Below are 14,531 nucleotides of genomic sequence, written 5' to 3'. Positions count from 1 at the left end.
ACCCATTTGTTCCCTATAGGTACAATACCTTAAGGTGGGTCAACAAGATCCCAAACTTGATTCTTATACATGGAATCAATCTCGGATTTCATAGCATCAATCCATTTTGAAGAGTCTATATCTGATATAGCTTCTTCATAGGTAAGTGGATCATCTCCATGATCTACTTCTTCATGAGTAGACAACTCTTGTTCTTCTTCATGAAGAAAACCATATCTCACCGTGGGTGAGATACCTGGTTGTTCTACGAGGAACAGTGTAGATGTTTCATCAATGGGTATAGGTTGACTAGATGGATCTATATCCATCCGATCATTGGTTGGTCGAATTCTCCAATTCTAACTCTATTTGCCTTCCTTTGCCTCCTTCTTGAACAAACGTTGTTCAAGAAATGTGGCATCTCTACTTATCACAACCTTTGTGAAGTAGGCAAATAAAAATAATATCCAAAACTATCTTTTGGATATCCAACAAATCGACCTCTTCTCGATCCGGTCTCCAATTTATCGTTGTTCACTTTTTGATATAAGTTGGACAACCCCAAATCTTAACATGCTTAAGACTTGGTTTTCTTCCATGCCATATCTCATAAGGTGTGGAAGAAACTGATTTTGATGGAATCCTATTCAGAATATATAAAGCTGATTCTAATGCAAATCCCCAAAAAGAGATTGGCATATCAAGATAGCTCATCATACTACGCACATATCTAATAGGTACGATTTCTCCTTTCAGATACACCATTCACCGTATGGCGTTCTGGAGGAGTCAGCTGAGAAACAATGCCATGCTCTCTCAAGTATTCATCAAATTCAGTACTCAAATATTCACCTCCACGATCTGATCGAAGAGCTTTAATACTTTTTCCTGTTTGATTTTCTACTTCAGATTTAAATTCCTTAAACTTTTCAAAGGATTCATGTTTGTATTTCATCAAATACAAATACCCAAACCTTGATTTATCATCAGTAAAGGTAATAATATAATGAAAACCCCTTCTAGCCATTTCTTTAAACGGACCACATACATCACTATGTATTAGTTCCAAAATATTTTCAGCTCTTAGCCCTTGTCCAACAAAGGGTGATCTAGTCATTTTGCCCTGAAGGCAAGATTCAGAAGTTGGAGTAGGCTGAGAGCCTAATGAGGATAGAATCCCCATTTTCTCCAGTTTTGCAATCCTATATTATGCAACATGACATAACCTTAAGTGCCAAATATATTTTGAACTTGACTTGGTTTTCACCATGGCATTACATTCATTTAGATTACTATACTGCCGGTGGAAACACTTTCATCGGCAATGGAAACACTTTCTGTTGGCGGTGGAAACACTTTCCTTTGCCTCCATCGCCTTTAGTCTTCCTTTCTGCTTAGCTATTTTCTTAGAAGGACCAGAATCTGAGGTTTCTTTTTCCTATTGCCCTTCTTCTTGTTGGACTTTCCACAGTAAGAAGATGCAACCAAGCTACCTCTTTTCCTTTATTGCACGGCATATTATTTTGGGCAATAACCAAAGATGTTGAGTAATTCACTAAGGTGCATTCTGTTTAGTCATATGGAAATTTGTCACAAAATTCCCAAAAGACTCAGGAAGGATCAAGGATCAAATCCGTTTGTAGTTGGAAATCCATGTTGAAGTCAAGATGTTCCAACCGCTCAATCACCGAATCATCTTGTGGACATGATCCCCAACATTCATCCCTCGGACATCCTCATACGGAATAACTGTCTAGATATCTCATACCTAGCATTCTGTTGTGCTCACCATACAACTCTTGTAGGTGAAGGAGGATCTCACTAGCACTCTGCATGTTCTCATGTTGCTTCAGAACTCATTACTCATGGAAGCAAGCATGTAACACTTAGCTCTCATATCATGCTCCTTCCACTTGTCCAAAGTATCATGTTCCTCTTGTGTGGCCTCCGGAGGTAAGGGACCAGAACATTTGAATCTAGAACATATCCTATATGTTCAAGGTTCAGACAAGTTTCAAATTTCTTAGCCAATCGCATGATTAGGTCCTGTCAACCTGCAGATCAAGTATGCTTGCAAGGATATTGGATGGTGGTGGTTGTTCTGTGCTCATTATTATCGTAAAATTAATTACGAAATAACCAGATTAATTAGTAAATGTATCATGTAATTAACCAAATATGATTATGGTCTTTTAATCAAATTGGTCCTCCCACTAACTTAGCGAATCCTACACTTCCAAAGTAGAAAACGGAAATCCTAGTTGGATGGATTTCTAGTGGGTGATTGAATTCTTATAATTCTATTGATCATCCTCGTACATCCATTATTCGAAATACAATAAAATAAAAATGAGCAACTCTTTTACAATCACATCTCAACTGAGGTTCAATCATTTACATAGCCCCTAATGCTCAAAATCTCGGTACATCCATTATTGACTTATCTTGCATTAGTTAAGTTGATCCCATTGAGCCAAGAATTATGTAAATAATTTTAATGTCCTCAGGTACATCAAATATTGGCCACTAAACCATTTACATATTTACAACATCTCAAGCTAAACAATTATTCTTAAGAAAATCTATTAAAATAAATGAATCTCATGAAACTATTTAAAATTTATTAAAATATTTTCCCATATGGATGGATTATGTTATAATTACTTTAATTATACCATTTCCAACTTAATCATTTGTTTGGAAGATTTTATAGCCATCCTAATTACTATTAAGGTCTCACTTTGCACATTATCCATTTAGCATGCATATATCATATAATTGCATACATTCCCATACATCTCATGCATTCATGGATAAGCAGGAAATATGGTATGATCATGGACTTTCTAAGGGATTCAATTCTGAGCCACCAAGAATTGAATCAGGGCATTCCTAGGTGCATTTCATTCATTCATTTTACAAGAGTTGCTGAAGGAGTACATAATCAACACTTGATATTGAATTCCTCCCACTGGTCCCACCAATGCTCTTGACCTCCTTGAACTTCTTGCAATCCAATATTACATAGTAATCCTTGGCATACCAAGGCGAATTTACAAGAACTTAAATAAATGAAATTACAACCCAAAAATATTACAAACTTAATAATACATGCCCAAAATAAATTAAAATAAATTAATTAATTTACAATCCCAAAGAAACATAAAAGAAATAAATCCAATCACATTGGTCTTTTATAGTCCATGATCATCCATCATGCATATCACTATTTAACAATTAAATAAAACATACATACTTAAATTAAATTGAATATCTCATATTCAACTTAAAAATCCAGATTTGAATATGATTCAAATAAATTTAAAATTCAGATTTGAATCTCATTCAAACAAATTTAAAAATTCAGATTTGAATCACATTCAAACAACTTCAAAAATTCAGATTTGAATCACATTCAAACATTTTTTAAAAAATCAGATTTGAATCACATTCAAATATTTCTTAAAAAATCAGATCTGAATTTTATTGAATCAATTTTAAAAAATCAGATTTAAATATGATTCAAACAACTTTAAAAATTCAGATTTGAATCACATTCAAACAACTTTTAAAATTCAGATTTTAATCACATTCAAACAATTTTTAAAATTCTGATTTGAATCATAATTTAATTGTGTGATTAAAACAACTAATTAAACACTTTAATTAGTCAAAGAATAGGCCTTAGATCATACAACAATTGCAGAATTAAAAGCCAAACCTTGAACCACCCAATGAACCATTGTTGCCGCCACCAATGGTGGCTTCACCATGTGTGACGCCACATCTCATGATCCAACCAGCAATGAATCTCTTGATCTCATGATCAAACACACAATTAAATTATATAATCAACAATCTAAATGGCAAATATAGTGGCTCTGATACCAATTGAAGGAACGGAAGCGTAAAAAACACAAGATTATACCATTGAATTCAAAAATTTTCACCTAGGGTCACATGCACCATGCAAGATTTATTTTTATCTATTTGATTTCAATGATAAACAACATATTAAAACTCTTTTAATATGTTTTTGGATCTGTATTTGCCATTTAAGATTTTAAAATTAATCAGATTAATTTTAGAACCCTAGATTAAATCAAGAACGATTACACTAACCTCTTGATGTGCCGCATATGTTCGCGCTTTGAGATTCGTCTTGAGACACCAGATGTTGTCCCTCTAGCTTGTCCACACCAAGAACACCTATGGCAGCCCTTGAACAGCTTCTAAAGCCTTTTCTATTAATTAGAAATTCAAGTTCTGCCTTTTAAGAGATTAGAGATGCAAACAGGACACTAGAAACAATTTCTAGTGTTTTTAATTCAAGAGATTGATGGCTAATCTCTTTGAATTGATGAGAGATGAAGAGAAATAGCTGGAGAGGCTCAAAGTGGCGTGACATATGAGAGGAGAGGCTGCTGGTTATGTTTTCTTTTCATAACCACACTTAAATAGCTAGGTTAACACATTAAACCCTAGCCACATGTCACCTTTTGATTAGCTCTAGGTTTAAGTGACCCAATCACATTGTGCCAAGTGTCAAACCTATATTTAATCTTGATTTTAATCATCTTACATGATTAAAAAATATTTGGCAAGCTTATGTGTTATGCCATGTGTCACCATCTCATGGTGCCACGTGTCACACTGTGAAATGACCAAAATGCCCCTGTGTCTTAATTTTGAGTTCTTAACCCAAAATAATTATTTTCTTCTTCTAATTAATTTATATCAAATATAAATTAATTAATTAATCTCTATTAATTAATTTCTCATCAATTAAATTCATATTTAAACACTTTAAATATAAATTTAATTTATACTACACATCCAATAATCTAGATTTGGTTTCAAGTCATGCTAGGGACTTTGCAATTTAATTGCAAACCAAATCTATTTAATTAATCAATTAAACTCTTTAATTAATTAATTAAATCATATTTAAATAGGTGATAACTTGTGTATGTGTGTGACTTACTAGGCTCATCACTAATTGGCAATGAGACATGATATCAACTCTTAATATCATCAGAACTCTTTCTTACCATAAATGATTTCTCTAAATCATTTTATGAACCTCATAGACCATGGTTAACACCTAGCATAGCATGCCATGGCCACCCAATTAGTAATAAGGTTTACCTTAAATGAACCTATAATCATATGTTACCATGCACTAGAATCTCTCTTACAAAATCCCAACTCAAGCCGAGTCATGGTTTATGTCAAACTCCATTTGCTATGAATATTATGTTCTCTTTTAATTCCAGTTCTTGATTAAAAATTTTTCTCATCGAAACTCTTTTCGAATAAATCTATCTGTCTCTGCCAGAACTTGAAACATCAAGAACAATTAAATGAACATAGGATTTTATCTCTATTTACTTAGAGGAACAGATTCCATCTTGATCAACACCTACCTCCATATATAACTAGTAGGAGCCAACAGATGCCCATATACCCATACATAGTACAAGTATGAAAGCAGTATCAAACTCAAACTACCTATATACAAGATAACTGTGCTATCTCAGGTCTAAAGATTATATGCATTGATATGATTTATGACAAAACATTGACAAGAGTAAACTCCATGTGCTTGTCATAAGTGTCACTGGTTCGGCCTACTTATCATTTATAAGTGCCTATCATGTTTGTTATATGGCATGAGACTCACCATTCCATCTTATTTATATCTCATATAAATAACTTGGGAACAAACATGAATACAATCTTTCTGGATAAGTCATGTCCTTATTATGAAGTATCCTCGATTGTGAACCTATTTATGATACTTTGTACTAGAAATATTGTCACTCATATTCTTAACAACTTAAGAATAATATTTCTAACAAAATATCAATGGACCTTTTCTATTACACATAAATATATTATGTAAACGGAAAAGTGGAAATGCCTTTTATTATTAAAAATATGTACAAGATACATACTAATTGATATGCTCTAGGGCATACTACTAACAACAACTAGATAAGCCATAAACACAGATAATGAGTAATTGTCAATTACTTAAGTATAAATAAAAAGAACATAACATAAGAAGTTAAACGAGCCGAGAGTCACAGCGATGGGTGACATTCTCAGGAAAGATTGTGAAGTCGATTTAAACTCAAATTTCGAACCGTAAAATGTGACGCTGCGGTCCTTAGGACTATTACGAAAACAGTGGAAAAGAGAAAATCATGAAAAAGAATTGTTAAGCCAGTTAAATAATTAGGTTCGGGAGCCAGAAGAAATATTGAATTATTTGCAAACCGAGTTGAACCGGTGAGGGGCAATTTAGTCAATTGACCCCTTGAGCTGACTCTTGACCTAACTGTCAAATAAAATCGAAGAAAAGAAAATTTCAGAATCTGGAATTAAATTAAAGAACTAATGGAAAAATAAATAGAAAAAAAAAAGAAAAAAAGAAAAAGTAAAAAAGGTGATGACATCATGCATGACATCATGCATGATGCAATAAACATAATAATTAAAAATTAATTATTGGATAATTTTTGTGGTCTTTTAAGAGGATAAATTCATAAAAGAAAAGAAAATAAAAAAAAACAAAACAAAAGTCTTCTTCCTCACCATAAGCCGTCCCTCTCTCTCACCCCCTCTCCCTCAAAAAATACTCCATGAAAGCTCATTTTTGAGCTTGAAGAAACCCAACTTTAGCCACAAAAATTGCAAGCCCCTTAATTAAACCTTGTTTAGGCAACTTGAAAAGAAGTTTGAGCAAAGAAAGAAAGAAGAAAAGAAGAGGTTGAAGAGGGAAATTTTCTGCACTAAGGTTAGTAAAGTAAACCTAATTTTCTAGTTGAATTGATAATGATTATAGTTGAATAAACATAGGATTATGCTTTAAATGAAAAGAGAAAATTTGTTGGGGGACCAAAGGGAAATTAGGCCAGCCTATGAAGGGGTATGAAATGCATGAATTCAATTGAATTAAAAGTGTATCTAAGCTTGATTGAGTTGAGGAAGCATGTGTATAGGTGTTGAATTGGTTAAATGCAACAAAATTAGTGAGTTAGGGTTTTGGCACCTAGGGTTTGGAAGGCAAAAATGTGAGAATTAGTCATATGTTGTGTTTGACCTTGTTTGAGATGAAAAATGGTCATTTGTGACCAATTGAGATTTGTTGGAAATGTTAGAAGTGAGTTTAAATTCGGATTGAAAATGGTCAAGCTGCAGGCAGCAGGACCAAGGTCCCTTTCAGGGACCAAAACTGAAAATTTAGAAGTCCAATTGGTATGAGACCAATTGGGAATGAAAATAGACACAAAATAGAACATTTTTCATTCAGGAATCATGCCCAAAAACTGACCAAAACCAAGTGAACAAATTGACCATATTCGGACTTATGCAGTCTAACCTGTACAAAATTGACCAAATGAGCAGTGTTTGTTCATTTGGCCATAACTTGGGCTACCCACTAGTGATATTGTCCGCTCTGAGCTGAAGCCCTCACAGTTTTAAAACGCGTCACTAGGGGTTACGAACCACTAACTTATAAACCCAGCATCTCTCTCGTGTTTTGTCGATGTGGGATTTGCCTAGGGTGTTACAATCCACCCCCCTTTTAGGACTCAGCGTCCTCGCTGAGGTTTGCCCCACCATCGTTCAAGGTTGTACGCGGAGCAGCTCTGATACCACAAATGTAATGGCTCGACCCATTAGTGATATTGTCCACTCTGAGCTAAAGCCCTCACGGTTTTAAAACGCGTCACTAGGGGTTACGAACCACCAACTTATAAACCCAGCATCTCTCCCGTGTTTTGTCGATGTGGGATTTGCCTAGGGTCTTACACAAAGTGTCGAAGGCCTGACTGTACCGGTTTTACCAGTATAAATTATTGCACAAATGGCCACTTTCTTTTAATAAATGGCTGATACTCTGTCAGCTCAAGCTCAAGCACAAACCCAACCCCCACAAGGTTAGTGTGAAATAGAGAAGAGGGAGAAACCTATGGGTCAGAGCTCGAACAGTAATTTGGGAAAGAGAAAAGAATTTGAGGAACCTCGAGCTCAGGGATATGATAGAGGTGGATCATCAGGGCAGAGAACACCAAGATCTAGTCGTTGAACAACCAAAAGTTCCTATTCTGCCCGTTTCTGCCATGTTTGTGGTAAGCTACATGGAGGTATTTGTCGTACGGCCTCTGGAGCCTGCTACAATTGTGGAAAACTTGGAAACTTTGTTAAAGATTGTACTAGAACACTTCGATCTACTCTCCAAAGTTCACAGATAGTCAGTAAAGGTCGAGATAGAAATAGAGTTGGTACTCCTCAAAACCATAACACAGTGAATCAACCCGAACATAGTAGCACATCAGTTAGAGTGTCCACTATACGCTAAGGGGAAAGAACATAAACTTTGGATGTAGCTATTGGTAAGTTCTTAATTTTTGAAAGAAACAATTAGTTATTATTTTATCCCAGCACTACTTAGTTGTGTGCTAGTGTTAGAACTATATGTTATGTTGGTATTCCTTTATATGGGAATGAATTTTGATGTATTAGTGACTAATCCTTTAGGATAAAAACTATAATAACAAGCATGATTGACATTAATTTTGGAAGAATTGTTAGCTAAAAGTATTTTCTAACACGCCATAAATTATAAAGCTAATTGGCGAGCCTACTTAATGTAAGCCAAGAGGACCTAAAAGTAAGTTACAGTAATAGAATTGCTCTATATGAGGGCAAAGATGCTACTGTTAGTAATTGTCAGGGGATATTGTAATCAGAATCGGTTTAGGATATTAGTGGATTCGAGAAAGATAAGATGTTAGAAAACCTAGTCCATGAGGTTATAACGTAGTGACTATGTAATGTTCTAGATGTTTGTATTGTAAGCTACAGATTATAATACCGACACAGGATTATTGTGTAGAGCTACGTGCTTCCTCGTGGTACAATAAATATAAGAATATTTGTAAGTAATCTATAAACTGATACAGTTACGCCAGAATAGAGTGCTATGACTGGAAATAAATGTGAAAATTTTAGTTAGAAATTTAAAACTTCAGAACTAGCCTGTCGAAAGACTACACTTGTAAGGTAGCTGGAGTCAGTAACTCGGTTACAATTATGTGAACTACTTGTACCATAGTAATTGCTATAAGTTTAGAGACATCAGTACGACTTATCATCCTCAAACGGATGGACAGTCGAAACAAGTAATTCAGGTAAATTCTGAAACTCATTGAGTTTGTGTAAATAATGAAATGAAATGATAATAATAACCTGTAAAATGTAATAAGCCCTCGAGAATATACTGAGAACTTGTGTCCTTGAATCTGAGGGGAGATGGGACAAATACCTCCCACTAACAGAATTTGTATACAATAATAAGTGTCAAGCTAGCATACAAATGGCACCCTATGAAACATTGTAAGGGAACGGATAACTATAGATTTTGTGATGAGACTTCCAAGGACACAAAATAGTCATGATGCAGTATGGGTCATAGTTGATAGACTAACCAAGTCTGCTCACTTTTTGCCAATCCGGATGGACTATAATTAGAGAGATTGGCCAGATTGTACATAAATGAGATTGTAAAACTGTATGGAGTACCAGTATCGATTGTATCAGACAGAGATCCTAGGTTCACTTCTAGACTCTAAGGTAGTCTTTAGAGAGCCCTAGGAACTAGATTGAACTTTAGCATGGCATTCCACCAATAGACGGATGGCCAGTCTGAGAGGGTAATTCAGATATTGGAGGATATGCTACGGGCTTGTGCGATTGAGTTTGAAGGTAGCTGTGTAACACCCCTCACCCGACTACAGTGTAGCCGATCAAAGTGTGCCACATTCGGTGCCGGAGCACCCTATCTTATCTTACTTTATTTCTTTCATATTTTGATCTCGATATATTTTAATATTAATAAATTTTTCGACGGAGAAACCAGCGGAGTTTCCCCTATTTTATTACCAGTTGACGTATTTTACTATTTACCTGTTTGAAAGTTTCAATCATATTTTACAAATAAAATCTCATCAATTATTTTCATAACCATCTCATAATTCACATCTCATTCATATATCTCAATTTCATATTCATTTCCATGCATTATCTATATATTTCAAATCTGTCTTCGAATCCATACAATCTCATTCATGCTCAAATCACATAAGTAAAATTTTCAAATTTCTTTAATTTACATAATTTCATAATTTACATGGTATATAAATTAATTACATATGAAAAAGCTAATTTATTAAATTACATTACATTTCTATTAATTACCTGCTCATAATCTACATTATAATACAATATCTAGCATTTCATACTAAATACAAAATATGATCTATATGGGCCCTATCTACATGCATTGCTGAGGAGGTGACAACCTTGAATACTCTAGCCACTTCTGCAGATCTGGACTCCAAAAATCTTAGTCAAAGTACTTGCGCGAGGAAACAAATCCATCGGGCTAAGCATTGCTGCTTAGTGGTGCAATAATAGAACAAGAAAATAAAATATACAAATAAAGAAAGAACGAAGCATAATTTGAATATTTAAGAATCAATTTCATTTAATACAATGTGTCTAATATTAATTATCTTTTGTTCTCATATGTTTCGCTTTGAAAGCGTTTAATTCCGAAATTCACAGGGATAATGTACAACATACAGAATTAATAAAAATACTCAGTTTATATTTATATGGGAATAGAAGGTACATTTAAAATATTTAGTTAAGTTATACCTATTTTTGCAACTCTTTTATCATTTTACTTAACAATTTTTATGTGGTTTGGATCATTTCATAATTGTAACTAATTCTTTTGAAGTCTTATTAACTCATTTATTTGATTTCTAATATTTTTAATTACTAATAGTCTTAATTTATTTTAATAAATTACACTGCCCAAGTAACCTACGACAGGCTGACTAAACTGGATAACGGGTCGTTGGCTCTGGACACCGCGGTGCCTCGGGCCGTCATACCATGGGACGCAGAACATCAACCACGTATGCAGTCAGTATGGCTAAAAAGCCATGATATCACATAATCGGGCATAAAAGCCAGGAATACGGGCATAAGAGCCATGAATACGGGCATAGAGCTATGAATATAGGCATAAAGCCTTTTTGCAGTACTGCTAAAACAATACCCTATTGGCATGCCAAACTATCCAATCTGACACACATGTCTAGGCAATACAAGGGCACATAATATCATTAAATATTAATATATTGTATTTTATGACTTCATTATTTCATGATAAATTTCAATTATAATTCATACATTCATTTGATTATTTATATGATCACAATTCACATCAATTATCCTTTTATGCCATTGTACTCAAAATACTTCTCCTCTCTACAATAATGAGAACTAATGTCTCATTCATACATTAATATGGTTCATTTATTCATTCATTATGTTATTCATATTAATCACAATTCTAAACAATGGTTCACATGTACCATTGTATTCAAAACATTTTCCCTTTTCTCATTTATACATTCAAGAATCTACTTATGTAATTACAAATTTTATATTTCAAGTTGAATTATTAATATTTTATGAATTCCATTTGTGATGGGCATATAAGCCCTAACTATCTATTCACATCAATTAGGTGACTTATTTTTCATGTTTCAAGTAATCCATAAACATTTCATGGATTTCAAATTTATGGCCTTAATTCCTTTTTAACAATTTTGACTAGGATGCATAGTCTACATTTGTCATACAATTCTAAGCATTTAAGCTTAGAATTGGTTCTAGGTTTTCATCTTAATTTACTAATGATTTTGATTACTATTCACCTTACTAGTCAACCAAAATGTTGAATTTTTCATACTTAGTGGATATATTAATTCTAATTACACTAAGATTCCACATTTTGAGTTTTACATTTGCTAGTATTAATTGCCAATTGCAATTTAAAGTCCCCTAGATGCATTTCTAATTTAAAATTTTGAATTTCAAGTTTTGGTGTCACTATTCACCTCATTGGTCAACAAAAATGTTGACTTTTGGATAGAAAATAGGTACATTGGTTTTAGCACCCCCAATGTACCACATTTTACATTTAAAACTTGTTGGAATTAACCACCAAATCCATTTCCAAACCTAAAACCAAAAGAGCAGAATTTTCAGTTTTTGTGACCCAAATTTACTGTTCTATTGGGTCCTGTTGCAGTGGGAATTTGAGGAAATGGTAAACATGAAAGTTGTTCCTTATTTTGTCTAGTTGAATTTCGTTTTTTGAATTACTCCATTTGGAGTTTTGTAGCTCCAGATATGGTACAAAAACCACAGCTGGCCGGATTTCAATTCTGCAGAATTTACCAAATCTACAATACCATGAACAGTGAATGCCACTGCCATTTGGGTTAGGTTCTGGTCATAATTTGGGGTAGGGTTCTTCATGAAAGTTGTTTTTCTATGTCTTAACTTATTGCTGTAAAAATTTCAGGTCAATTGACCATATCTACAGTGAGTTATGGCCAAATGAACAGTTACTATTCATTTGGTCATTTCTGCAGGTGCTATTGCAGGGTATCCGGATTGGGGCCAAATTTTGGTCCACTTGCTTTGGTATTTTGGGCATGGTTTCTTCAGAAAAATTGTGCCATTATAAGTCTAGTTTCATGTCCAATTGGCCAAACACCAATTGGACCTACACAGCCAAAGTTATGGCTGTCTAAGTGGGCTGGAATCACAGCCACCCTTGCTTTCTTGTCCTAGGCAGCCTACCATTCCACTTTGCCATGCATTAGCTCACTTCAAATTATGATTAACTTGCCTCAAATGGTCACTAATTGACCATTAGAATGTCCTTTAATCATTTCATAAGCCAAGTCAAATTTTCACTCTCAAAACCCTAATTTTCCCTTTCAATTCACCCATACACCTAGTTAAGCACTTTCATTCATTCTATATGTGTATATACACCTTAAACATAATCTCTAATTCATTTTAAGTCCATTAAAACCATCAAAAATACTCCATCATTGTTCCTTCCTTAGGGCTGCCGAAATTTATGGTGGACATACATATATATTTGGTTCATTTAATTCACAAATTCTTACCTATTTCAAGTCTCTAACATGGAAATAAAGAGTTTAAGGTTTATATGTGCACTAACCTCTTGTAGGGAAGATTTTTCCAAGCTCAAACTTCACTTTCTTTCCTTTTCTAGGCTGCCAAACACTTTCCCAAGATGAGTGGACAAGTTTTAATGAAGAGAAGAAGGGATTTTATGGTGGGGAGTGAAGGGAATCAAGCTTGAAACAAGAGCTTCAATGGAGGGAGAGGAAGAAGGGTTTTGGCTGGTTGTAAGGAAGAAGATGGCTGCTGTATTTTTTTTATTTCTTTGGTCATATTTATCTCTTTTATTGGTTAATTAATTGGTTGTTTAGTTATAATTGGTGGAAGCTTTTAAGTGACATCATAATGATGTCATATTTGACATTTTATTGATTTTCTTTTCTTTTCATCTCTACTCATTTTCAATTTAATTTTTAGTAATGTTTATTCATATTTTATGTGATAATAATTATTTACTTAACTGGACAAGTCGGCCAAAAATCACCTCTGAAGGCGAAATGACCAAAATGCCCTCCGTTTGGCTTAACGGTTCAAAATTGTCTGTACCGATTGAAAAATTTTTCTAAATATTTTCTTGGCATTCTAATGCCATAGGAACCTCAATGACCCTTCTCTGGAGTCACAAAAATTATTTTATAATTTTTCACCCGGGTCTAGGGCTCCTAGTTGCGAGAATCACAACTTCCCACTGGTTACCCATCGCTTGGTCACCGGCTCGTTTAACTTGGTTGTATTTTATTTCTAAAATTTTTCCTAAATTTTTCTTATTAATATTTGAGTTAATTATGGTTCCTGACTTTAGTTTAAATATTTTTCCGGACGTTCTAGCTGTGGGACCGACACCGATCCTTTGGAACAGTAGAATGTACGGAGTTGCTACCGAGAGGGTGTTACAACTCTTCCCCTCTAATTTAAATTTCGTCCTCGAAATTTACTGGGTGTTTTGGGTTCTGAGATAATTCTTTTACCTTTCTATTACTCCCTCTGTCTACTTCTTTTATATATATGGTACTATTTAGTCTTTTCGAATCTATCTTTTTATACCTAGGCATAACAGAAGGGAAGGATACTTTACCTCAAATTCACATTTGGGGCTTCTTGCTCCTCTCTGGCTTGGGTGACATTTGGAAGTGGTGTTACTGTTGTACTTGGTCCTTCCACGACCTCTGTTTGGGTCCATGGTAAATTCCTCTTAGGACAATCTTTCAGACGATGGTCTATGGCCCCACATCTATAACAGGCTCCAGTCAATCCCCTACATTCACCTTTATGCCACTTGTTACAATGGCCACATTTTCTTGCTTGTCTGGCGCACTCACTACTAGTGTTTCGGTTGATCTCTTCTAGGTATAGGCACAGGTTTGGATCTCCTACTTTGATCGGATGTCCGGCTTAACTGTTCTCTCGGTCTCTTATTACTAGTTGTCCAAATTTCCTCTTTTCTTTGATCACCACTCCTC

Source organism: Hevea brasiliensis, chromosome 2 (genome assembly GCF_030052815.1).
Source record: "Hevea brasiliensis isolate MT/VB/25A 57/8 chromosome 2, ASM3005281v1, whole genome shotgun sequence".
Lineage (NCBI taxonomy): Eukaryota > Viridiplantae > Streptophyta > Magnoliopsida > Malpighiales > Euphorbiaceae > Hevea > Hevea brasiliensis.
Note: the sequence above shows the minus strand (reverse complement) of the source record.